Here is a 26158-nt window from a genome sequence, read left to right as displayed (position 1 = left end):
AGCCTTCGTTTGTGTGGGATGCTCAGCAACCTGCGCTTCAGGACAATGCACTCAAACGGCATTAAGCATAGTGTGTGAACACGTAGTTTGCTTGAGAGCTGCCTGTCAGCCTGATGGTGTGTGAAGTCAGTGAGCCAAATGGAGTTGTTCTCCCACAAGAACCACTCGGCTGATGCTTCTTCAATATGCAATTCAGCAACATGCAGTGTTGCTTGATGGAATTAGCTCTTACAACAACATCTGCGTCTAGAGCCTTTGTATTTAGGGCTAGCTGTAAAGGGCTTTGGCGCTGAAGTGGTTTCTGAATGTGGAGTTGGTGGCATGTGAAACCCGCCTGTGGAGCCTTCGTTTGTGTGGGATGCTCACCAACCTGCCCTTCAGGACAATGCACTCAAACGGCATTAAGCATAGTGTGTGAACACGTAGTTTGCTTGAGAGCTGCCTGTCAGCCTGATGGTGTGTGAAGTCAGTGAGCCAAATGGAGTTGTTCTCCCACAAGAACCACTCGGCTGATGCTTCTTCAATATGCAATTCAGCAACATGCAGTGTTGCTTGATGGAATTAGCTCTTACAGCAACATCTGCGTCTAGAGCCTTTGTATTTAGGGCTAGCTGAATACGGCTTTGGTGCTGAAGTGGTTTCTGAATGTGGTGTTGGTGGCATGTGAAACCCGCCTGTGGAGCCTTCGTTTGTGTGGGATGCTCACCAACCTGCCCTTCAGGACAATGCACTCAAACGGCATTAAGCATAGTGTGTGAACACGTAGTTTGCTTGAGAGCTGCCTGTCAGCCTGATGGTGTGTGAAGTCAGTGAGCCAAATGGAGTTGTTCTCCCACAAGAACCACTCGGCTGATGCTTCTTCAATATGCAATTCAGCAACATGCAGTGTTGCTTGATGGAATTAGCTCTTACAGCAACATCTGCGTCTAGAGCCTTTGTATTTAGGGCTAGCTGAAAAGGGCTTTGGCGCTCAAGTGGTTTCTGAATGTGGAGTTGGTGGCATGTGAAACCCGCCTGTGAGGCCTTCGTTTGTGTGGGATGCTCAGCAACCTGCGCTTCAGGACAATGCACTCAAACGGCATTAAGCATAGTGTGTGAACACGTAGTTTGCTTGAGAGCTGCCTGTCAGCCTGATGGTGTGTGAAGTCAGTGAGCCAAATGGAGTTGTTCTCCCACAAGAACCACTCGGCTGATGCTTCTTCAATATGCAATTCAGCAACATGCAGTGTTGCTTGATGGAATTAGCTCTTACAACAACATCTGCGTCTAGAGCCTTTGTATTTAGGGCTAGCTGATAAGGGCTTTGGCGCTCAAGTGGTTTCTGAATGTGGAGTTGGTGGCATGTGAAACCCGCCTGTGGAGCCTTCGTTTGTGTGGGATGCTCACCAACCTGCCCTTCAGGACAATGCACTCAAACGGCATTAAGCATAGTGTGTGAACACGTAGTTTGCTTGAGAGCTGCCTGTCAGCCTGATGGTGTGTGAAGTCAGTGAGCCAAATGGAGTTGTTCTCCCACAAGAACCACTCGGCTGATGCTTCTTCAATATGCAATTCAGCAACATGCAGTGTTGCTTGATGGAATTAGCTCTTACAGCAACATCTGCGTCTAGAGCCTTTGTATTTAGGGCTAGCTGAATACGGCTTTGGTGCTGAAGTGGTTTCTGAATGTGGTGTTGGTGGCATGTGAAACCCGCCTGTGGAGCCTTCGTTTGTGTGGGATGCTCACCAACCTGCCCTTCAGGACAATGCACTCAAACGGCATTAAGCATAGTGTGTGAACACGTAGTTTGCTTGAGAGCTGCCTGTCAGCCTGATGGTGTGTGAAGTCAGTGAGCCAAATGGAGTTGTTCTCCCACAAGAACCACTCGGCTGATGCTTCTTCAATATGCAATTCAGCAACATGCAGTGTTGCTTGATGGAATTAGCTCTTACAGCAACATCTGCGTCTAGAGCCTTTGTATTTAGGGCTAGCTGAAAAGGGCTTTGGCGCTCAAGTGGTTTCTGAATGTGGAGTTGGTGGCATGTGAAACCCGCCTGTGAGGCCTTCGTTTGTGTGGGATGCTCACCAAGCTGCCCTTCAGGACAATGCACTCAAACGGCATTAAGCATAGTGTGTGAACACGTAGTTTGCTTGAGAGCTGCCTGTCAGCCTGATGGTGTGTGAAGTCAGTGAGCCAAATTGAGTTGTTCTCCCACAAGAAACACTCAGCTGATGCTTCTTCAATTTGCAATTCAGCAACAGCAGCGTTGCTTGATGGAATTAGCTCTTACAGCAACATCTGCGTCTAGAGCCTTTGTATTTAGGGCTGGCTGAAAACGGCTTTGGCGCTGAAGTGGTTTCTGAATGTGGAGTGGGTGGCATGTGAAACCCGCCCGTGGAGCCTTCGTTTGTGTGGGATGCTCACCAAGCTGCCCTTCAGGACAATGCACTCAAACGGCATTAAGCATAGTGTGTGAACACGTAGTTTGCTTGAGAGCTGCCTGTCAGCCTGATGGTGTGTGAAGTCAGTGAGCCAAATGGAATTGTTCTCCCACAAGAACCACTCGGCTGATTCTTCTTCAATATGCAATTCAGCAACATGCAGTGTTGCTTGATGGAATTAGCTCTTACAGCAACATCTGCGTCTAAAGCCTTTGTATTTAGGGCTAGCTGAAAACGGCTTTGGTGCTGAAGTGGTTTCTGAATGTGGAGTTGGTGGCATGTGAAACCCGCCTGTGGAGCCTTCGTTTGTGTGGGATGCTCAGCAACCTGCCCTTCAGGACAATGCACTCAAACGGCATTAAGCATAGTGTGTGAACACGTAGTTTGCTTGAGAGCTGCCTGTCAGCCTGATGGTGTGTGAAGTCAGTGAGCCAAATGGAGTTGTTCTCCCACAAGAACCACTCGGCTGATGCTTCTTCAATATGCAATTCAGCAACATGCAGTGTTGCTTGATGGAATTAGCTCTTACAACAACATCTGCGTCTAGAGCCTTTGTATTTAGGGCTAGCTGAAAAGGGCTTTGGCGCTGAAGTGGTTTCTGAATGTGGAGTTGGTGGCATGTGAAACCCGCCTGTGGAGCCTTCGTTTGTGTGTGATGCTCAGCAACCTGCGCTTCAGGACAATGCACTCAAACGGCATTAAGCATAGTGTGTGAACACGTAGTTTGCTTGAGAGCTGCCTGTCAGCCTGATGGTGTGTGAAGTCAGTGAGCCAAATGGAGTTGTTCTCCCACAAGATCCACTCGGCTGATGCTTCTTCAATATGCAATTCAGCAACATGCAGTGTTGCTTGATGGAATTAGCTCTTACAGCAACATCTGCGTCTAGAGCCTTTGTATTTAGGGCTAGCTGAAAAGGGCTTTGGCGCTCAAGTGGTTTCTGAATGTGGAGTTGGTGGCATGTGAAACCCGCCTGTGGAGCCTTCGTTTGTGTGGGATGCTCACCAAGCTGCCCTTCAGGACAATGCACTCAAACGGCATTAAGCATAGTGTGTGAACACGTAGTTTGCTTGAGATCTGCCTGTCAGCCTGATGGTGTGTGAAGTCAGTGAGCAAAATGGAGTTGTTCTCCCACAAGAACCGCTCGGCTGATTCTTCTTCAATATGCAATTCAGCAACATGCAGTGTTGCTTGATGCAATTAGCTCTTACAGCAACATCTGCGTCTAGAGCCTTTGTATTTAGGGCTAGCTGAAAACGGCTTTGGCGCTGAAGTGGTTTCTGAATGTGGAGTTGGTGGCATGTGAAACCCGCCTGTGGAGCCTTCGTTTGTGTGGGATGCTCACCAAGCTGCCCTTCAGGACAATGCACTCAAACGGCATTAAGCATAGTGTGTGAACACGTAGTTTGCTTGAGAGCTGCCTGTCAGCCTGATGGTGTGTGAAGTCAGTGAGCCAAATGGAGTTGTTCTCCCACAAGAACCACTCGGCTGATGCTTCTTCAATATGCAATTCAGCAACATGCAGTGTTGCTTGATGGAATTAGCTCTTACAACAACATCTGCGTCTAGAGCCTTTGTATTTAGGGCTAGCTGATAAGGGCTTTGGCGCTCAAGTGGTTTCTGAATGTGGAGTTGGTGGCATGTGAAACCCGCCTGTGGAGCCTTCGTTTGTGTGGGATGCTCACCAAGCTGCCCTTCAGGACAATGCACTCAAACGGCATTAAGCATAGTGTGTGAACACGTAGTTTGCTTGAGAGCTGCCTGTCAGCCTGATGGTGTGTGAAGTCAGTGAGCCAAATGGAGTTGTTCTCCTACAAGAACCACTCGGCTGATGCTTCTTCAATATGCAATTCAGCAACATGCAGTGTTGCTTGATGGAATTAGCTCTTACAGCAACATCTGCATCTAGAGCCTTTGTATTTAGGGCTAGCTGAAAAGGGCTTTGGCGCTGAAGTGGTTTCTGAATGTGGAGTTGGTGGCATGTGAAACCCGCCTGTGGAGCCTTCGTTTGTGTGGGATGCTCAGCAACCTGCGCTTCAGGACAATGCACTCAAACGGCATTAAGCATAGTGTGTGAACACGTAGTTTGCTTGAGAGCTGCCTGTCAGCCTGATGGTGTGTGAAGTCAGTGAGCCAAATGGAGTTGTTCTCCCACAAGAACCACTCGGCTGATGCTTCTTCAATATGCAATTCAGCAACATGCAGTGTTGCTTGATGGAATTAGCTCTTACAACAACATCTGCGTCTAGAGCCTTTGTATTTAGGGCTAGCTGTAAAGGGCTTTGGCGCTGAAGTGGTTTCTGAATGTGGAGTTGGTGGCATGTGAAACCCGCCTGTGGAGCCTTCGTTTGTGTGGGATGCTCACCAACCTGCCCTTCAGGACAATGCACTCAAACGGCATTAAGCATAGTGTGTGAACACGTAGTTTGCTTGAGAGCTGCCTGTCAGCCTGATGGTGTGTGAAGTCAGTGAGCCAAATGGAGTTGTTCTCCCACAAGAACCACTCGGCTGATGCTTCTTCAATATGCAATTCAGCAACATGCAGTGTTGCTTGATGGAATTAGCTCTTACAGCAACATCTGCGTCTAGAGCCTTTGTATTTAGGGCTAGCTGAATACGGCTTTGGTGCTGAAGTGGTTTCTGAATGTGGTGTTGGTGGCATGTGAAACCCGCCTGTGGAGCCTTCGTTTGTGTGGGATGCTCACCAACCTGCCCTTCAGGACAATGCACTCAAACGGCATTAAGCATAGTGTGTGAACACGTAGTTTGCTTGAGAGCTGCCTGTCAGCCTGATGGTGTGTGAAGTCAGTGAGCCAAATGGAGTTGTTCTCCCACAAGAACCACTCGGCTGATGCTTCTTCAATATGCAATTCAGCAACATGCAGTGTTGCTTGATGGAATTAGCTCTTACAGCAACATCTGCGTCTAGAGCCTTTGTATTTAGGGCTAGCTGAAAAGGGCTTTGGCGCTCAAGTGGTTTCTGAATGTGGAGTTGGTGGCATGTGAAACCCGCCTGTGAGGCCTTCGTTTGTGTGGGATGCTCAGCAACCTGCGCTTCAGGACAATGCACTCAAACGGCATTAAGCATAGTGTGTGAACACGTAGTTTGCTTGAGAGCTGCCTGTCAGCCTGATGGTGTGTGAAGTCAGTGAGCCAAATGGAGTTGTTCTCCCACAAGAACCACTCGGCTGATGCTTCTTCAATATGCAATTCAGCAACATGCAGTGTTGCTTGATGGAATTAGCTCTTACAACAACATCTGCGTCTAGAGCCTTTGTATTTAGGGCTAGCTGATAAGGGCTTTGGCGCTCAAGTGGTTTCTGAATGTGGAGTTGGTGGCATGTGAAACCCGCCTGTGGAGCCTTCGTTTGTGTGGGATGCTCACCAACCTGCCCTTCAGGACAATGCACTCAAACGGCATTAAGCATAGTGTGTGAACACGTAGTTTGCTTGAGAGCTGCCTGTCAGCCTGATGGTGTGTGAAGTCAGTGAGCCAAATGGAGTTGTTCTCCCACAAGAACCACTCGGCTGATGCTTCTTCAATATGCAATTCAGCAACATGCAGTGTTGCTTGATGGAATTAGCTCTTACAGCAACATCTGCGTCTAGAGCCTTTGTATTTAGGGCTAGCTGAATACGGCTTTGGTGCTGAAGTGGTTTCTGAATGTGGTGTTGGTGGCATGTGAAACCCGCCTGTGGAGCCTTCGTTTGTGTGGGATGCTCACCAACCTGCCCTTCAGGACAATGCACTCAAACGGCATTAAGCATAGTGTGTGAACACGTAGTTTGCTTGAGAGCTGCCTGTCAGCCTGATGGTGTGTGAAGTCAGTGAGCCAAATGGAGTTGTTCTCCCACAAGAACCACTCGGCTGATGCTTCTTCAATATGCAATTCAGCAACATGCAGTGTTGCTTGATGGAATTAGCTCTTACAGCAACATCTGCGTCTAGAGCCTTTGTATTTAGGGCTAGCTGAAAAGGGCTTTGGCGCTCAAGTGGTTTCTGAATGTGGAGTTGGTGGCATGTGAAACCCGCCTGTGAGGCCTTCGTTTGTGTGGGATGCTCACCAAGCTGCCCTTCAGGACAATGCACTCAAACGGCATTAAGCATAGTGTGTGAACACGTAGTTTGCTTGAGAGCTGCCTGTCAGCCTGATGGTGTGTGAAGTCAGTGAGCCAAATTGAGTTGTTCTCCCACAAGAAACACTCAGCTGATGCTTCTTCAATTTGCAATTCAGCAACAGCAGCGTTGCTTGATGGAATTAGCTCTTACAGCAACATCTGCGTCTAGAGCCTTTGTATTTAGGGCTGGCTGAAAACGGCTTTGGCGCTGAAGTGGTTTCTGAATGTGGAGTGGGTGGCATGTGAAACCCGCCCGTGGAGCCTTCGTTTGTGTGGGATGCTCACCAAGCTGCCCTTCAGGACAATGCACTCAAACGGCATTAAGCATAGTGTGTGAACACGTAGTTTGCTTGAGAGCTGCCTGTCAGCCTGATGGTGTGTGAAGTCAGTGAGCCAAATGGAATTGTTCTCCCACAAGAACCACTCGGCTGATTCTTCTTCAATATGCAATTCAGCAACATGCAGTGTTGCTTGATGGAATTAGCTCTTACAGCAACATCTGCGTCTAAAGCCTTTGTATTTAGGGCTAGCTGAAAACGGCTTTGGTGCTGAAGTGGTTTCTGAATGTGGAGTTGGTGGCATGTGAAACCCGCCTGTGGAGCCTTCGTTTGTGTGGGATGCTCAGCAACCTGCCCTTCAGGACAATGCACTCAAACGGCATTAAGCATAGTGTGTGAACACGTAGTTTGCTTGAGAGCTGCCTGTCAGCCTGATGGTGTGTGAAGTCAGTGAGCCAAATGGAGTTGTTCTCCCACAAGAACCACTCGGCTGATGCTTCTTCAATATGCAATTCAGCAACATGCAGTGTTGCTTGATGGAATTAGCTCTTACAACAACATCTGCGTCTAGAGCCTTTGTATTTAGGGCTAGCTGAAAAGGGCTTTGGCGCTGAAGTGGTTTCTGAATGTGGAGTTGGTGGCATGTGAAACCCGCCTGTGGAGCCTTCGTTTGTGTGTGATGCTCAGCAACCTGCGCTTCAGGACAATGCACTCAAACGGCATTAAGCATAGTGTGTGAACACGTAGTTTGCTTGAGAGCTGCCTGTCAGCCTGATGGTGTGTGAAGTCAGTGAGCCAAATGGAGTTGTTCTCCCACAAGATCCACTCGGCTGATGCTTCTTCAATATGCAATTCAGCAACATGCAGTGTTGCTTGATGGAATTAGCTCTTACAACAACATCTGCGTCTAGAGCCTTTGTATTTAGGGCTAGCTGATAAGGGCTTTGGCGCTCAAGTGGTTTCTGAATGTGGAGTTGGTGGCATGTGAAACCCGCCTGTGGAGCCTTCGTTTGTGTGGGATGCTCACCAACCTGCCCTTCAGGACAATGCACTCAAACGGCATTAAGCATAGTGTGTGAACACGTAGTTTGCTTGAGAGCTGCCTGTCAGCCTGATGGTGTGTGAAGTCAGTGAGCCAAATGGAGTTGTTCTCCCACAAGAACCACTCGGCTGATGCTTCTTCAATATGCAATTCAGCAACATGCAGTGTTGCTTGATGGAATTAGCTCTTACAGCAACATCTGCGTCTAGAGCCTTTGTATTTAGGGCTAGCTGAATACGGCTTTGGTGCTGAAGTGGTTTCTGAATGTGGTGTTGGTGGCATGTGAAACCCGCCTGTGGAGCCTTCGTTTGTGTGGGATGCTCACCAACCTGCCCTTCAGGACAATGCACTCAAACGGCATTAAGCATAGTGTGTGAACACGTAGTTTGCTTGAGAGCTGCCTGTCAGCCTGATGGTGTGTGAAGTCAGTGAGCCAAATGGAGTTGTTCTCCCACAAGAACCACTCGGCTGATGCTTCTTCAATATGCAATTCAGCAACATGCAGTGTTGCTTGATGGAATTAGCTCTTACAGCAACATCTGCGTCTAGAGCCTTTGTATTTAGGGCTAGCTGAAAAGGGCTTTGGCGCTCAAGTGGTTTCTGAATGTGGAGTTGGTGGCATGTGAAACCCGCCTGTGAGGCCTTCGTTTGTGTGGGATGCTCACCAAGCTGCCCTTCAGGACAATGCACTCAAACGGCATTAAGCATAGTGTGTGAACACGTAGTTTGCTTGAGAGCTGCCTGTCAGCCTGATGGTGTGTGAAGTCAGTGAGCCAAATTGAGTTGTTCTCCCACAAGAAACACTCAGCTGATGCTTCTTCAATTTGCAATTCAGCAACAGCAGCGTTGCTTGATGGAATTAGCTCTTACAGCAACATCTGCGTCTAGAGCCTTTGTATTTAGGGCTGGCTGAAAACGGCTTTGGCGCTGAAGTGGTTTCTGAATGTGGAGTGGGTGGCATGTGAAACCCGCCCGTGGAGCCTTCGTTTGTGTGGGATGCTCACCAAGCTGCCCTTCAGGACAATGCACTCAAACGGCATTAAGCATAGTGTGTGAACACGTAGTTTGCTTGAGAGCTGCCTGTCAGCCTGATGGTGTGTGAAGTCAGTGAGCCAAATGGAATTGTTCTCCCACAAGAACCACTCGGCTGATTCTTCTTCAATATGCAATTCAGCAACATGCAGTGTTGCTTGATGGAATTAGCTCTTACAGCAACATCTGCGTCTAAAGCCTTTGTATTTAGGGCTAGCTGAAAACGGCTTTGGTGCTGAAGTGGTTTCTGAATGTGGAGTTGGTGGCATGTGAAACCCGCCTGTGGAGCCTTCGTTTGTGTGGGATGCTCAGCAACCTGCCCTTCAGGACAATGCACTCAAACGGCATTAAGCATAGTGTGTGAACACGTAGTTTGCTTGAGAGCTGCCTGTCAGCCTGATGGTGTGTGAAGTCAGTGAGCCAAATGGAGTTGTTCTCCCACAAGAACCACTCGGCTGATGCTTCTTCAATATGCAATTCAGCAACATGCAGTGTTGCTTGATGGAATTAGCTCTTACAACAACATCTGCGTCTAGAGCCTTTGTATTTAGGGCTAGCTGAAAAGGGCTTTGGCGCTGAAGTGGTTTCTGAATGTGGAGTTGGTGGCATGTGAAACCCGCCTGTGGAGCCTTCGTTTGTGTGTGATGCTCAGCAACCTGCGCTTCAGGACAATGCACTCAAACGGCATTAAGCATAGTGTGTGAACACGTAGTTTGCTTGAGAGCTGCCTGTCAGCCTGATGGTGTGTGAAGTCAGTGAGCCAAATGGAGTTGTTCTCCCACAAGATCCACTCGGCTGATGCTTCTTCAATATGCAATTCAGCAACATGCAGTGTTGCTTGATGGAATTAGCTCTTACAGCAACATCTGCGTCTAGAGCCTTTGTATTTAGGGCTAGCTGAAAAGGGCTTTGGCGCTCAAGTGGTTTCTGAATGTGGAGTTGGTGGCATGTGAAACCCGCCTGTGGAGCCTTCGTTTGTGTGGGATGCTCACCAAGCTGCCCTTCAGGACAATGCACTCAAACGGCATTAAGCATAGTGTGTGAACACGTAGTTTGCTTGAGATCTGCCTGTCAGCCTGATGGTGTGTGAAGTCAGTGAGCAAAATGGAGTTGTTCTCCCACAAGAACCGCTCGGCTGATTCTTCTTCAATATGCAATTCAGCAACATGCAGTGTTGCTTGATGCAATTAGCTCTTACAGCAACATCTGCGTCTAGAGCCTTTGTATTTAGGGCTAGCTGAAAACGGCTTTGGCGCTGAAGTGGTTTCTGAATGTGGAGTTGGTGGCATGTGAAACCCGCCTGTGGAGCCTTCGTTTGTGTGGGATGCTCACCAAGCTGCCCTTCAGGACAATGCACTCAAACGGCATTAAGCATAGTGTGTGAACACGTAGTTTGCTTGAGAGCTGCCTGTCAGCCTGATGGTGTGTGAAGTCAGTGAGCCAAATGGAGTTGTTCTCCCACAAGAACCACTCGGCTGATGCTTCTTCAATATGCAATTCAGCAACATGCAGTGTTGCTTGATGGAATTAGCTCTTACAGCAACATCTGCGTCTAGAGCCTTTGTATTTAGGGCTAGCTGAAAAGGGTTTTGGCGCTCAAGTGGTTTCTGAATGTGGAGTTGGTGGCATGTGAAACCCGCCTGTGGAGCCTTCGTTTGTGTGGGATGCTCACCAAGCTGCCATTCAGGACAATGCACTCAAATGGCATTAAGCATAGTGTGTGAACACGTAGTTTTCTTGAGAGCTGCCTGTCAGCCTGATGGTGTGTGAAGTCAGTGAGCCAAATGGAGTTGTTCTCCCACAAGAACCACTCGGCTGATGCTTCTTCAATATGCAATTCAGCAACATGCAGTGTTGCTTGATGGAATTAGCTCTTACAGCAACATCTGCGTCTAGAGCCTTTGTATTTAGCGCTAGCTGAATACGGCTTTGGTGCTGAAGTGGTTTCTGAATGTGGTGTTGGTGGCATGTGAAACCCGCCTGTGGAGCCTTCGTTTGTGTGGGATGCTCACCAACCTGCCCTTCAGGACAATGCACTCAAACGGCATTAAGCATAGTGTGTGAACACGTAGTTTGCTTGAGAGCTGCCTGTCAGCCTGATGGTGTGTGAAGTCAGTGAGCCAAATGGAGTTGTTCTCCCACAAGAACCACTCGGCTGATGCTTCTTCAATATGCAATTCAGCAACATGCAGTGTTGCTTGATGGAATTAGCTCTTACAGCAACATCTGCGTCTAGAGCCGTTGTATTTAGGGCTAGCTGAAAAGGGCTTTGGTGCTGAAGTGGTTTCTGAATGTGGTGTTGGTGGCATGTGAAGCCCGCCTGTGGAGCCTTCGTTTGTGTGGGATGCTCACCAACCTGCCCTTCAGGACAATGCACTCAAACGGCATTAAGCATAGTGTGTGAGCACGTAGTTTGCTTGAGAGCTGCCTGTCAGCCTGATGGTGTGTGAAGTCAGTGAGCCAAATGGAGTTGTTCTCCCACAAGAACCACTCGGCTGATGCTTCTTCAATATGCAATTCAGCAACATGCAGTGTTGCTTGATGGAATTAGCTCTTACAGCAACATCTGCGTCTAGAGCCTTTGTATTTAGGGCTAGCTGAAAAGGGCTTTGGCGCTCAAGTGGTTTCTGAATGTGGAGTTGGTGGCATGTGAAACCCGCCTGTGGAGCCTTCGTTTGTGTGGGATGCTCACCAAGCTGCCATTCAGGACAATGCACTCAAATGGCATTAAGCATAGTGTGTGAACACGTAGTTTTCTTGAGAGCTGCCTGTCAGCCTGATGGTGTGTGAAGTCAGTGAGCCAAATGGAGTTGTTCTCCCACAAGAACCACTCGGCTGATGCTTCTTCAATATGCAATTCAGCAACATGCAGTGTTGCTTGATGGAATTAGCTCTTACAGCAACATCTGCGTCTAGAGCCTTTGTATTTAGGGCTAGCTGAATACGGCTTTGGTGCTGAAGTGGTTTCTGAATGTGGTGTTGGTGGCATGTGAAACCCGCCTGTGGAGCCTTCGTTTGTGTGGGATGCTCACCAACCTGCCCTTCAGGACAATGCACTCAAACGGCATTAAGCATAGTGTGTGAACACGTAGTTTGCTTGAGAGCTGCCTGTCAGCCTGATGGTGTGTGAAGTCAGTGAGCCAAATGGAGTTGTTCTCCCACAAGAACCACTCGGCTGATGCTTCTTCAATATGCAATTCAGCAACATGCAGTGTTGCTTGATGGAATTAGCTCTTACAGCAACATCTGCGTCTAGAGCCGTTGTATTTAGGGCTAGCTGAAAAGGGCTTTGGTGCTGAAGTGGTTTCTGAATGTGGTGTTGGTGGCATGTGAAACCCGCCTGTGGAGCCTTCGTTTGTGTGGGATGCTCACCAACCTGCCCTTCAGGACAATGCACTCAAACGGCATTAAGCATAGTGTGTGAACACGTAGTTTGCTTGAGAGCTGCCTGTCAGCCTGATGGTGTGTGAAGTCAGTGAGCCAAATGGAGTTGTTCTCCCACAAGAACCACTCGGCTGATGCTTCTTCAATATGCAATTCAGCAACATGCAGTGTTGCTTGATGGAATTAGCTCTTACAGCAACATCTGCGTCTAGAGCCTTTGTATTTAGGGCTAGCTGAAAAGGGCTTTGGCGCTCAAGTGGTTTCTGAATGTGGAGTTGGTGGCATGTGAAACCCGCCTGTGAGGCCTTCGTTTGTGTGGGATGCTCACCAAGCTGCCCTTCAGGACAATGCACTCAAACGGCATTAAGCATAGTGTGTGAACACGTAGTTTGCTTGAGAGCTGCCTGTCAGCCTGATGGTGTGTGAAGTCAGTGAGCCAAATGGAGTTGTTCTCCCACAAGAACCACTCGGCTGATGCTTCTTCAATATGCAATTCAGCAACATGCAGTGTTGCTTGATGGAATTAGCTCTTACAGCAACATCTGCGTCTAGAGCCTTTGTATTTAGGGCTAGCTGAAAAGGGCTTTGGTGCTGAAGTGGTTTCTGAATGTGGAGTTGGTGGCATGTGAAACCCGCCTGTGGAGCCTTCGTTTGTGTGGGATGGTCACCAACCTGCCCTTCAGGACAATGCACTCAAACGGCATTAAGCATAGTGTGTGAACACGTAGTTTGCTTGAGAGCTGCCTGTCAGCCTGATGGTGTGTGAAGTCAGTGAGCCAAATGGAGTTGTTCTCCCACAAGAACCACTCGGCTGATGCTTCTTCAATATGCAATTCAGCAACATGCAGTGTTGCTTGATGGAATTAGCTCTTACAGCAACATCTGCGTCTAGAGCCGTTGTATTTAGGGCTAGCTGAAAAGGGCTTTGGTGCTGAAGTGGTTTCTGAATGTGGTGTTGGTGGCATGTGAAACCCGCCTGTGGAGCCTTCGTTTGTGTGGGATGCTCACCAACCTGCCCTTCAGGAGAATGCACTCAAACGGCATTAAGCATAGTGTGTGAACACGTAGTTTGCTTGAGAGCTGCCTGTCAGCCTGATGGTGTGTGAAGTCCGTGAGCCAAATGGAGTTGTTCTCCCACAAGAACCACTCGGCTGATGCTTCTTCAATATGCAACTCAGCAACAGCAGCGTTGCTTGATGGAATTAGCTCTTACAGCAACATCTGCGTCTAGAGCCTTTGTATTTAGGGCTAGCTGAAAAGGGCTTTGGCGCTAAAGTGGTTTCTGAATGTGGAGTTGGTGGCATGTGAAACCTGCCCGTGGAGCCTTCGTTTGTGTGGGATGCTCACCAAGCTGCCCTTCAGGACAATGCACTCAAACGGCATTAAGCATAGTGTGTGAACACGTAGTTTGCTTGAGAACTGCCTGTCAGCCTGATGGTGTGTGAAGTCAGTGAGCCAAATGGAGTTGTTCTCCCACAAGATCCACTCGGCTGATGCTTCTTCAATATGCAATTCAGCAACATGCAGTGTTGCTTGATGGAATTAGCTCTTACAGCAACATCTGCGTCTAGAGCCTTTGTATATAGGGCTAGCTGAAAACGGCTTTGGTGCTGAAGTGGTTTCTGAATGTGGAGTTGGTGGCATGTGAAACCCGCCTGTGGAGCCTTCGTTTGTGTGGGATACTCAGCAACCTGCCCTTCAGGACAATGCACTCAAATGGCATTAAGCATAGTGTGTGAACACGTAGTTTGCTTGAGAGCTGCCTGTCAGCCTGATGGTGTGTGAAGTCAGTGAGACAAATGGAGTTGTTCTCCCACAAGAACCACTCGGCTGATGCTTCTTCAATATGCAATTCAGCAACATGCAGTGTTGCTTGATGGAATTAGCTCTTACAGCAACATCTGCGTCTAGAGCCTTTGTATTTAGGGCTAGCTGAAAAGGGCTTTGGCGCTCAAGTGGTTTCTGAATGTGGAGTTGGTGGCATGTGAAACCCGCCTGTGGAGCCTTCGTTTGTGTGGGATGCTCAGCAACCTGCGCTTCAGGAGAATGCACTCAAACGGCATTAAGCATAGTGTGTGAACACGTAGTTTGCTTGAGAGCTGCCTGTCAGCCTGATGGTGTGTGAAGTCAGTGAGCCAAATGGAGTTGTTCTCCCACAAGATCCACTCGGCTGATGCTTCTTCAATATGCAATTCAGCAACATGCAGTGTTGCTTGATGGAATTAGCTCTTACAGCAACATCTGCGTCTAGAGCCTTTGTATTTAGGGCTAGCTGAAAAGGGCTTTGGTGCTGAAGTGGTTTCTGAATGTGGAGTGGGTGGCATGTGAAACCCGCCCGTGGAGCCTTCGTTTGTGCGGGATGCTCACCAAGCTACCCTTCAGGACAATGCACTCAAACGGCATTAAGCATAGTGTGTGAACACGTAGTTTGCTTGAGAACTGCCTGTCAGCCTGATGGTGTGTGAAGTCAGTGAGCCAAATGGAGTTGTTCTCCCACAAGATCCACTCGGCTGATGCTTCTTCAATATGCAATTCAGCAACATGCAGTGTTGCTTGATGGAATTAGCTCTTACAGCAACATCTGCGTCTAGAGCCTTTGTATATAGGGCTAGCTGAAAACGGCTTTGGCGCTGAAGTGGTTTCTGAATGTGGAGTTGGTGGCATGTGAAACCCGCCTGTGGAGCCTTCGTTTGTGTGGGATGCTCACCAACCTGCCCTTCAGGACAATGCACTCAAACGGCATTAAGCATAGTGTGTGAACACGTAGTTTGCTTGAGAGCTGCCTGTCAGCCTGATGGTGTGTGAAGTCAGTGAGCCAAATGGAGTTGTTCTCCCACAAGAACCACTCGGCTGATTCTTCTTCAATATGCAGTTCAGCAACATGCAGTGTTGCTTGATGGAATTAGCTCTTACAGCAACATCTGCGTCTAGAGCCTTTGTATTTAGGGCTAGCTGAAAACGGCTTTGGTGCTGAAGTGGTTTCTGAATGTGGAGTTGGTGGCATGTGAAACCCGCCTGTGGAGCCTTCGTTTGTGTGGGATGCTCACCAACCTGCCCTTCAGGACAATGCACTCAAATGGCATTAAGCATAGTGTGTGAACACGTAGTTTGCTTGAGAGCTGCCTGTCAGCCTGATGGTGTGTGAAGTCAGTGAGCCAAATGGAGTTGTTCTCCCACAAGAACCACTCGGCTGATGCTTCTTCAATATGCAATTCAGCAACATGCAGTGTTGCTTGATGGAATTAGCTCTTACAGCAACATCTGCGTCTAGAGCCTTTGTATTTAGGGCTAGCTGAAAAGGGCTTTGGCGCTCAAGTGGTTTGTGAATGTGGAGTTGGTGGCATGTGAAACCCGCCTGTGGAGCCTTCGTTTGTGTGGGATGCTCAGCAACATGCGCTTCAGGAGAATGCACTCAAACGGCATTAAGCATAGTGTGTGAACACGTAGTTTGCTTGAGAGCTGCCTGTCAGCCTGATGGTGTGTGAAGTCAGTGAGCAAAATGGAGTTGTTCTCCTACAAGAACCGCTCGGCTGATTCTTCTTCAATATGCAATTCAGCAACATGCAGTGTTGCTTGATGCAATTAGCTCTTACAGCAACATCTGCGTCTAGAGCCTTTGTATTTAGGGCTAGCTGAAAAGGGCTTTGGCGCTGAAGTGGTTTCTGAATGTGGAGTTGGTGGCATGTGAAACCCGCCTGTGGAGCCTTCGTTTGTGTGGGATGCTCACCAAGCTGCCCTTCAGGACAATGCACTCAAACGGCATTAAGCATAGTGTGTGAACACGTAGTTTGCTTGAGAGCTGCCTGTCAGCCTGATGGTGTGTGAAGTCAGTGAGCCAAATGGAGTTGTTCTCCCACAAGAACCACTCGGCTGATTCTTCTTCAATATGCAATTCAGCAACATGCAGTGTTGCTTGATGGAATTAGCTCTTACTGCAACATCTGCGTCTAGAGCCTTTGTATTTAGGGCTAGCTGAAAACGGCTTTGGCGCTGAAGTGGTTTCTGAATGTGGAGTTGGTGGCATGTGAAACCCGCCTGTGGAGCCTTCGTTTGTGTGGGATGCTCACCAACCTGCCCTTCAGGACAATGCACTCAAACGGCATTAAGCATAGTGTGTGAACACGTAGTTTGCTTGAGAGCTGCCTGTCAGCCTGATGGTGTGTGAAGTCAGTGAGCCAAATGGAGTTGTTCTCCCACAAGAAACACTCGGCTGATGCTTCTTCAATATGCAATTCAGCAACAGCAGCGTTGCTTGATGGAATTAGCTCTTACAGCAACATCTGCGTCTAGAGCCTTTGTATTTAGGGCTAGCTGAAAAGGGCTTTGGCGCTGAAGTGGTTTGTGAATGTGGAGTTGGTGGCATGTGAAACCCGCCCGTGGAGCCTTGGTTTGTGTGGGATGCTCACCAAGCTGCCCTTCAGGACAATGCACTCAAACGGCATTAAGCATAGTGTGTGAACACGTAGTTTGCTTGAGAGCTGCCTGTCAGCCTGATGGTGTGTGAAGTCAGTGAGCCAAATGGAGTTGTTCTCCCACAAGAACCACTCGGCTGATGCTTCTTCAATATGCAATTCAGCAACATGCAGTGTTGCTTGATGGAATTAGCTCTTACAGCAACATCTGCGTCTAGAGCCTTTGTATATAGGGCTAGCTGAAAAGGGCTTTGGCGCTGAAGTGGTTTCTGAATGTGGAGTTGGTGGCATGTGAAACCCGCCTGTGGAGCCTTCGTTTGTGTGGGATGCTCACCAACCTGCCCTTCAGGACAATGCACTCAAACGGCATTAAGCATAGTGTGTGAACACGTAGTTTGCTTGAGAGCTGCCTGTCAGCCTGATGGTGTGTGAAGTCAGTGAGCCAAATGGAGTTGTTCTCCCACAAGAACCACTCAGCTGATTCTTCTTCAATATGCAATTCAGCAACATGCAGTGTTGCTTGATGGAATTAGCTCTTACAGCAACATCTGCGTCTAGAGCCTTTGTATTTAGGGCTAGCTGAAAAGGGCTTTGCCGCTCAAGTGGTTTCTGAATGTGGAGTTGGTGGCATGTGAAACCCGCCTGTGGAGCCTTCGTTTGTGTGGGATGCTCACCAACCTGCCCTTCAGGACAATGCACTCAAACGGCATTAAGCATAGTGTGTGAACACGTAGTTTGCTTGAGAGCTGCCTGTCAGCCTGATGGTGTGTGAAGTCAGTGAGCCAAATGGAGTTGTTCTCCCACAAGAACCACTCGGCTGATGCTTCTTCAATATGCAATTCAGCAACATGCAGTGTTGCTTGATGGAATTAGCTCTTACAGCAACATCTGCGTCTAGAGCCGTTGTATATAGGGCTAGCTGAAAAGGGCTTTGGGGCTCAAGTGGTTTCTGAATGTGGAGTTGGTGGCATGTGAAACCCGCCTGTGGAGCCTTCGTTTGTGTGGGATGCTCAGCAACCTGCGCTTCAGGACAATGCACTCAAACAGCATTAAGCATAGTGTGTGAACACGTAGTTTGCTTGAGAGCTGCCTGTCAGCCTGATGGTGTGTGAAGTCAGTGAGCCAAATGGAGTTGTTCTCCCACAAGAACCACTCGGCTGATTCTTCTTCAATATGCAATTCAGCAACATGCAGTGTTGCTTGATGGAATTAGCTCTTACAGCAACATCTGCGTCTAGAGCCTTTGTATTTAGGGCTAGCTGAAAAGGGCTTTGCCGCTCAAGTGGTTTCTGAATGTGGAGTTGGTGGCATGTGAAACCCGCCTGTGGAGCCTTCGTTTGTGTGGGATGCTCACCAAGCTGCCCTTCAGGACAATGCACTCAAACGGCATTAAGCATAGTGTGTGAACACGTAGTTTGCTTGAGAGCTGCCTGTCAGCCTGATGGTGTGTGAAGTCAGTGAGCCAAATGGAGTTGTTCTCCCACAAGAACCACTCGGCTGATGCTTCTTCAATATGCAATTCAGCAACATGCAGTGTTGCTTGATGGAATTAGCTCTTACAGCAACATCTGCGTCTAGAGCCTTTGTATTTAGGGCTAGCTGAAAACGGCTTTGGTGCTGAAGTGGTTTCTGAATGTGGAGTTGGTGGCATGTGAAACCCGCCTGTGGAGCCTTCGTTTGTGTGGGATGCTCACCAACCTGCCCTTCAGGACAATGCACTCAAACGGCATTAAGCATAGTGTGTGAACACGTAGTTTGCTTGAGAGCTGCCTGTCAGCCTGATGGTGTGTGAAGTCAGTGAGCCAAATGGAGTTGTTCTCCCACAAGAACCACTCGGCTGATGCTTCTTCAATATGCAATTCAGCAACATGCAGTGTTGCTTGATGGAATTAGCTCTTACAGCAACATCTGCGTCTAGAGCCTTTGTATTTAGGGCTAGCTGAAAACGGCTTTGGTGCTGAAGTGGTTTCTGAATGTGGAGTTGGTGGCATGTGAAACCCGCCTGTGGAGCCTTCGTTTGTGTGGGATGCTCACCAACCTGCCCTTCAGGACAATGCACTCAAACGGCATTAAGCATAGTGTGTGAACACGTAGTTTGCTTGAGAGCTGCCTGTCAGCCTGATGGTGTGTGAAGTCAGTGAGCCAAATGGAGTTGTTCTCCCACAAGAACCACTCGGCTGATGCTTCTTCAATATGCAATTCAGCAACATGCAGTGTTGCTTGATGGAATTAGCTCTTACAGCAACATCTGCGTCTAGAGCCTTTGTATATAGGGCTAGCTGAAAAGGGCTTTGGCGCTGAAGTGGTTTCTGAATGTGGAGTTGGTGGCATGTGAAACCCGCCTGTGGAGCCTTCGTTTGTGTGGGATGCTCACCAAGCTGCCCTTCAGGACAATGCACTCAAACGGCATTAAGCATAGTGTGTGAACACGTAGTTTGCTTGAGAGCTGCCTGTCAGCCTGATGGTGTGTGAAGTCAGTGAGCCAAATGGAGTTGTTCTCCCACAAGAACCACTCGGCTGAAGCTTCTTCAATATGCAATTCAGCAACAGCAGCGTTGCTTGATGGAATTAGCTCTTACAGCAACATCTGCGTCTAGAGCCTTTGTATTTAGGGCTAGCTGAAAAGGGCTTTGGCGCTCAAGTGGTTTCTGAATGTGGAGTTGGTGGCATGTGAAACCCGCCCGTCGAGCCTTCGTTTGTGTGGGATGCTCACCAAGCTGCCCTTCAGGACAATGCACTCAAACGGCATTAAGCATAGTGTGTGAACACGTAGTTTGCTTGAGAGCTGCCTGTCAGCCTGATGGTGTGTGAAGTCAGTGAGCCAAATGGAGTTGTTCTCCCACAAGAACCACTCGGCTGATGCTTCTTCAATATGCAATTCAGCAACATGCAGTGTTGCTTGATGGAATTAGCTCTTACAGCAACATCTGCGTCTAGAGCCTTTGTATATAGGGCTAGCTGAAAAGGGCTTTGGCGCTGAAGTGGTTTCTGAATGTGGAGTTGGTGGCATGTGAAACCCGCCTGTGGAGCCTTCGTTTGTGTGGGATGCTCAGCAACCTGCGCTTCAGGACAATGCACTCAAACGGCATTAAGCATAGTGTGTGAACACGTAGTTTGCTTGAGAGCTGCCTGTCAGCCTGAGGGTGTGTGAAGTCAGTGAGCCAAATGGAGTTGTTCTCCCACAAGAACCACTCGGCTGATGCTTCTTCAATATGCAATTCAGCAACATGCAGTGTTGCTTGATGGAATTAGCTCTTACAGCAACATCTGCGTCTAGAGCCGTTGTATATAGGGCTAGCTGAAAAGGGCTTTGCCGCTCAAGTGGTTTCTGAATGTGGAGTTGGTGGCATGTGAAACCCGCCTGTGGAGCCTTCGTTTGTGTGGGATGCTCACCAACCTGCCCTTCAGGACAATGCACTCAAACGGCATTAAGCATAGTGTGTGAACACGTAGTTTGCTTGAGAGCTGCCTGTCAGCCTGATGGTGTGTGAAGTCAGTGAGCCAAATGGAGTTGTTCTCCCACAAGAACCACTCGGCTGATGCTTCTTCAATATGCAATTCAGCAACATGCAGTGTTGCTTGATGGAATTAGCTCTTACAGCAACATCTGCGTCTAGAACCTTTGTATTTAGGGCTAGCTGAAAAGGGCTTTGGCGCTGAAGTGGTTTCTGAATGTGGAGTTGGTGGCATGTGAAACCCGCCTGTGGAGCCTTCGTTTGTGTGGGATGCTCACCAACCTGCCCTTCAGGACAATGCACTCAAACGGCATTAAGCATAGTGTGTGAACACGTAGTTTGCTTGAGAGCTGCCTGTCAGCCTGATGGTGTGTGAAGTCAGTGAGCCAAATGGAGTTGTTCTCCCACAAGAACCATTCGGCTGATGCTTCTTCAATATGCAATTCAGCAACATGCAGTGTTGCTTGATGGAATTAGCTCTTACAGCAACATCTGTGTCTAGAGCCTTTGTATTTAGGGCTAGCTGAAAACGGCTTTGGCGCTGAAGTGGTTTCTGAATGTGGAGTTGGTGGCATGTGAAACCCGCCTGTGGAGCCTTCGTTTGTGTGGGATGCTCACCAAGCTGCCCTTCAGGACAATGCACTCAAACGGCATTAAGCATAGTGTGTGAACATGTAGTTTGCTTGAGAGCTGCCTGTTAGCCTGATGGTGTGTGAAGTCAGTGAGCCAAATGGAGTTGTTCTCCCACAAGAACCACTCGGCTGATGCTTCTTCAATATGCAATTCAGCAACATGCAGTGTTGCTTGATGGAATTAGCTCTTACAGCAACATCTGCGTCTAGAGCCTTTGTATTTAGGGCTAGCTCAAAACGGCTTTGGTGCTGAAGTGGTTTCTGAATGTGGAGTTGGTGGCATGTGAAACCCGCCTGTGGAGCCTTCGTTTGTGTGGGATGCTCACCAACCTGCCCTTCAGGACAATGCACTCAAACGGCATTAAGCATAGTGTGTGAACACGTAGTTTGCTTGAGAGCTGCCTGTCAGCCTGATGGTGTGTGAAGTCAGTGAGCCAAATGGAGTTGTTCTCCCACAAGAACCACTCGGCTGATGCTTCTTCAATATGCAATTCAGCAACATGCAGCGTTGCTTGATTTAATTAGCTCTTACAGCAACATCTGCGTCTAGAGCCTTTGTATTTAGGGCTAGCTGAAAAGGGCTTTGGCGCTCAAGTGGTTTCTGAATGTGGAGTTGGTGGCATGTGAAACCCGCCTGTGGGGCCTTCGTTTGTGTGGGATGCTCACCAAGCTGCCCTTCAGGACAATGCACTCAAACGGCATTAAGCATAGTGTGTGAACACGTAGTTTGCTTGAGAGCTGCCTGTCAGCCTGATGGTGTGTGAAGTCAGTGAGCCAAATGGAGTTGTTCTCCCACAAGAACCACTCGGCTGATGCTTCTTCAATATGCAATTCAGCAACATGCAGTGTTGCTTGATGGAATTAGCTCTTACAGCAACATCTGCGTCTAGAGCCTTTGTATTTAGGGCTAGCTGAAAAGGGCTTTGGCGCTGAAGTGGTTTCTGAATGTGGAGTTGGTGGCATGTGAAACCCGCCCGTGGAGCCTTCGTTTGTGTGGGATGCTCACCAAGCTGCCCTTCAGGACAATGCACTCAAACGGCATTAAGCATAGTGTGTGAACACGTAGTTTGCTTGAGAGCTGCCTGTCAGCCTGATGGTGTGTGAAGTCAGTGAGCCAAATGGAGTTGTTCTCCCACAAGAACCACTCGGCTGATGCTTCTTCAATATGCAATTCAGCAACATGCAGTGTTGCTTGATGGAATTAGCTCTTACAGCAACATCTGCGTCTAGAGTCTTTGTATATAGGGCTAGCTGAAAAGGGCTTTGGCGCTCAAGTGGTTTCTGAATGTGGAGTTGGTGGCATGTGAAACCCGCCTGTGGAGCCTTCGTTTGTGTGGGATGCTCAGCAACCTGCGCTTCAGGACAATGCACTCAAACGGCATTAAGCATAGTGTGTGAACACGTAGTTTGCTTGAGAGCTGCCTGTCAGCCTGATGGTGTGTGAAGTCAGTGAGCCAAATGGAGTTGTTCTCCCACAAGAACCACTCGGCTGATTCTTCTTCAATATGCAATTCAGCAACATGCATTGTTGCTTGATGGAATTAGCTCTTACAGCAACATCTGCGTCTAGAGCCTTTGTATTTAGGGCTAGCTGAAAAGGGCTTTGCCGCTCAAGTGGTTTCTGAATGTGGAGTTGGTGGCATGTGAAACCCGCCTGTGGAGCCTTCGTTTGTGTGGGATGCTCACCAACCTGCCCTTCAGGACAATGCACTCAAACGGCATTAAGCATAGTGTGTGAACACGTAGTTTGCTTGAGAGCTGCCTGTCAGCCTGATGGTGTGTGAAGTCAGTGAGCCAAATGGAGTTGTTCTCCCACAAGAACCACTCGGCTGATGCTTCTTCAATATGCAATTCAGCAACATGCAGTGTTGCTTGATGGAATTAGCTCTTACAGCAACATCTGCGTCTAGAGCCGTTGTATATAGGGCTAGCTGAAAAGGGCTTTGGCGCTGAAGTGGTTTCTGAATGTGGAGTTGGTGGCATGTGAAACCCGCCTGTGGAGCCTTCGTTTGTGTGGGATGCTCACCAACCTGCCCTTCAGGACAATGCACTCAAACGGCAATAAGCATAGTGTGTGAACACGTAGTTTGCTTGAGAGCTGCCTGTCAGCCTGATGGTGTGTGAAGTCAGTGAGCCAAATGGAGTTGTTCTCCCACAAGAACCACTCGGCTGATGCTTCTTCAATATGCAATTCAGCAACATGCAGTGTTGCTTGATGGAATTAGCTCTTACAGCAACATCTGCGTCTAGAGCCTTTGTATTTAGGGCTAGCTGAAAAGGGCTTTGGCGCTCAAGTGGTTTCTGAATGTGGAGTTGGTGGCATGTGAAACCCGCCTGTGGAACCTTCGTTTGTGTGGGATGCTCACCAACCTGCCCTTCAGGACAATGCACTCAAACGGCATTAAGCATAGTGTGTGAACACGTAGTTTGCTTGAGAGCTGCCTGTCAGCCTGATGGTGTGTGAAGTCAGTGAGCCAAATGGAGTTGTTCTCCCACAAGAACCACTCGGCTGATGCTTCTTCAATATGCAATTCAGCAACATGCAGTGTTGCTTGATGGAATTAGCTCTTACAGCAACATCTGTGTCTAGAGCCTTTGTATTTAGGGCTAGCTGAAAAGGGCTTTGGCGCTGAAGTGGTTTCTGAATGTGGAGTTGGTGGCATGTGAAACCCGCCTGTGGAGCCTTCGTTTGTGTGGGATGCTCACCAAGCTGCCCTTCAGGACAATGCACTCAAACGGCATTAAGCATAGTGTGTGTTCACGTAGCTTGCTTGAGAGCTGCCTGTCAGCCTGATGGTGTGTGAAGTCAGTGAGCCAAATGGAGTTGTTCTCCTACAAGAACCACTCGGCTGATGCTTCTTCAATATGCAATTCAGCAACATGCAGTGTTGCTTGATGGAATTAGCTCTTACAGCAACATCTGCGTCTAGAGCCTTTGTATTTAGGGCTAGCTGAAAACGGCTTTGGTGCTGAAGTGGTTTCTGAATGTGGAGTTGGTGGCATGTGAAACCCGCCTGTGGAGCCTTCGTTTGTGTGGGATGCTCACCAACCTGCCCTTCAGGACAATGCACTCAAACGGCATTAAGCATAGTGTGTGAACACGTAGTTTGCTTGAGAGCTGCCTGTCAGCCTGAGGGTGTGTGAAGTCAGTGAGCCAAATGGAGTTGTTCTCCCACAAGAACCACTCGGCTGATGCTTCTTCAATATGCAATTCAGCAACATGCAGTGTTGCTTGATGGAATTAGCTCTTACAGCAACATCTGCGTCTAGAGCCTTTGTATTTAGGGCTAGCTGAAAACGGCTTTGGCGCTCAAGTGGTTTCTGAATGTGGAGTTGGTGGCATGTGAAACCCGCCTGTGGAGCCTTCGTTTGTGTGGGATGCTCACCAAGCTGCCCTTCAGGACAATGCACTCAAACGGCATTAAGCATAGTGTGTGAACACGTAGTTTGCTTGAGAGCTGCCTGTCAGCCTGATGGTGTGTGAAGTCAGTGAGCCAAATGGAGTTGTTCTCCCACAAGAACCACTCGGCTGATGCTTCTTCAATATGCAATTCAGCAACAGCAGCGTTGCTTGATGGAATTAGCTCTTACAGCAACATCTGCGTCTAGAGCCTTTGTATTTAGGGCTAGCTGAAAAGGGCTTTGGCGCTGAAGTGGTTTGTGAATGTGGAGTTGGTGGCATGTGAAACCCGCCCGTGGAGCCTTCGTTTGTGTGGGATGCTCACCAAGCTGCCCTTCTGGACAATGCAATCAAACGGCATTAAGCATAGTGTGTGAACACATAGTTTGCTTGAGAGCTGCCTGTCAGCCTGATGGTGTGTGAAGTCAGTGAGCCAAATGGAGTTGTTCTCCCACAAGAACCACTCGGCTGATGCTTCTTCAATATGCAATTCAGCAACATGCAGTGTTGCTTGATGGAATTAGCTCTTACAGCAACATCTGCGTCTAGAGCCTTTGTATATAGGGCTAGCTGAAAAGGGCTTTGGCGCTGAAGTGGTTTCTGAATGTGGAGTTGGTGGCATGTGAAACCCGCCTGTGGAGCCTTCGTTTGTGTGGGATGCTCAGCAACCTGCGCTTCAGGACAATGCACTCAAACGGCATTAAGCATAGTGTGTGAACACGTAGTTTGCTTGAGAGCTGCCTGTCAGCCTGATGGTGTGTGAAGTCAGTGAGCCAAATGGAGTTGTTCTCCCACAAGAACCATTCGGCTGATGCTTCTTCAATATGCAATTCAGCAACATGCAGTGTTGCTTGATGGAATTAGCTCTTACAGCAACATCTGCGTCTAGAGCCTTTGTATTTAGGGCTAGCTGAAAACGGCTTTGGCGCTGAAGTGGTTTCTGAATGTGGAGTTGGTGGCATGTGAAACCCGCCTGTGGAGCCTTCGTTTGTGTGGGATGCTCACCAAGCTGCCCTTCAGGACAATGCACTCAAACGGCATTAAGCATAGTGTGTGAACATGTAGTTTGCTTGAGAGCTGCCTGTTAGCCTGATGGTGTGTGAAGTCAGTGAGCCAAATGGAGTTGTTCTCCCACAAGAACCACTCGGCTGATGCTTCTTCAATATGCAATTCAGCAACATGCAGTGTTGCTTGATGGAATTAGCTCTTACAGCAACATCTGCGTCTAGAGCCTTTGTATTTAGGGCTAGCTGAAAACGGCTTTGGTGCTGAAGTGGTTTCTGAATGTGGAGTTGGTGGCATGTGAAACCCGCCTGTGGAGCCTTCGTTTGTGTGGGATGCTCAGCAACCTGCCCTTCAGGACAATGCACTCAAACGGCATTAAGCATAGTGTGTGAACACGTAGTTTGCTTGAGAGCTGCCTGTCAGCCTGATGGTGTGTGAAGTCAGTGAGCCAAATGGAGTTGTTCTCCCACAAGAACCACTCGGCTGATGCTTCTTCAATATGCAATTCAGCAACATGCAGTGTTGCTTGATTTAATTAGCTCTTACAGCAACATCTGCGTCTAGAGCCTTTGTATTTAGGGCTAGCTGAAAAGGGCTTTGACGCTCAAGTGGTTTCTGAATGTGGAGTTGGTGGCATGTGAAACCCGCCTGTGGGGCCTTCGTTTGTGTGGGATGCTCACCAAGCTGCCCTTCAGGACAATGCACTCAAACGGCATTAAGCATAGTGTGTGAACACGTAGTTTGCTTGAGAGCTGCCTGTCAGCCTGATGGTGTGTGAAGTCAGTGAGCCAAATGGAGTTGTTCTCCCACAAGAACCACTCGGCTGATGCTTCTTCAATATGCAATTCAGCAACATGCAGTGTTGCTTGATGGAATTAGCTCTTACAGCAACATCTGCGTCTAGAGCCTTTGTATTTAGGGCTAGCTGAAAAGGGCTTTGGCGCTCAAGTGGTTTGTGAATGTGGAGTTGGTGGCATGT

This window comes from Ochotona princeps, chromosome 16 (genome assembly GCF_030435755.1).
Source record: "Ochotona princeps isolate mOchPri1 chromosome 16, mOchPri1.hap1, whole genome shotgun sequence".
Lineage (NCBI taxonomy): Eukaryota > Metazoa > Chordata > Mammalia > Lagomorpha > Ochotonidae > Ochotona > Ochotona princeps.
The sequence above is the reverse complement of the archived record's forward strand: the minus strand, read 5'-3'. Positions refer to the sequence as shown.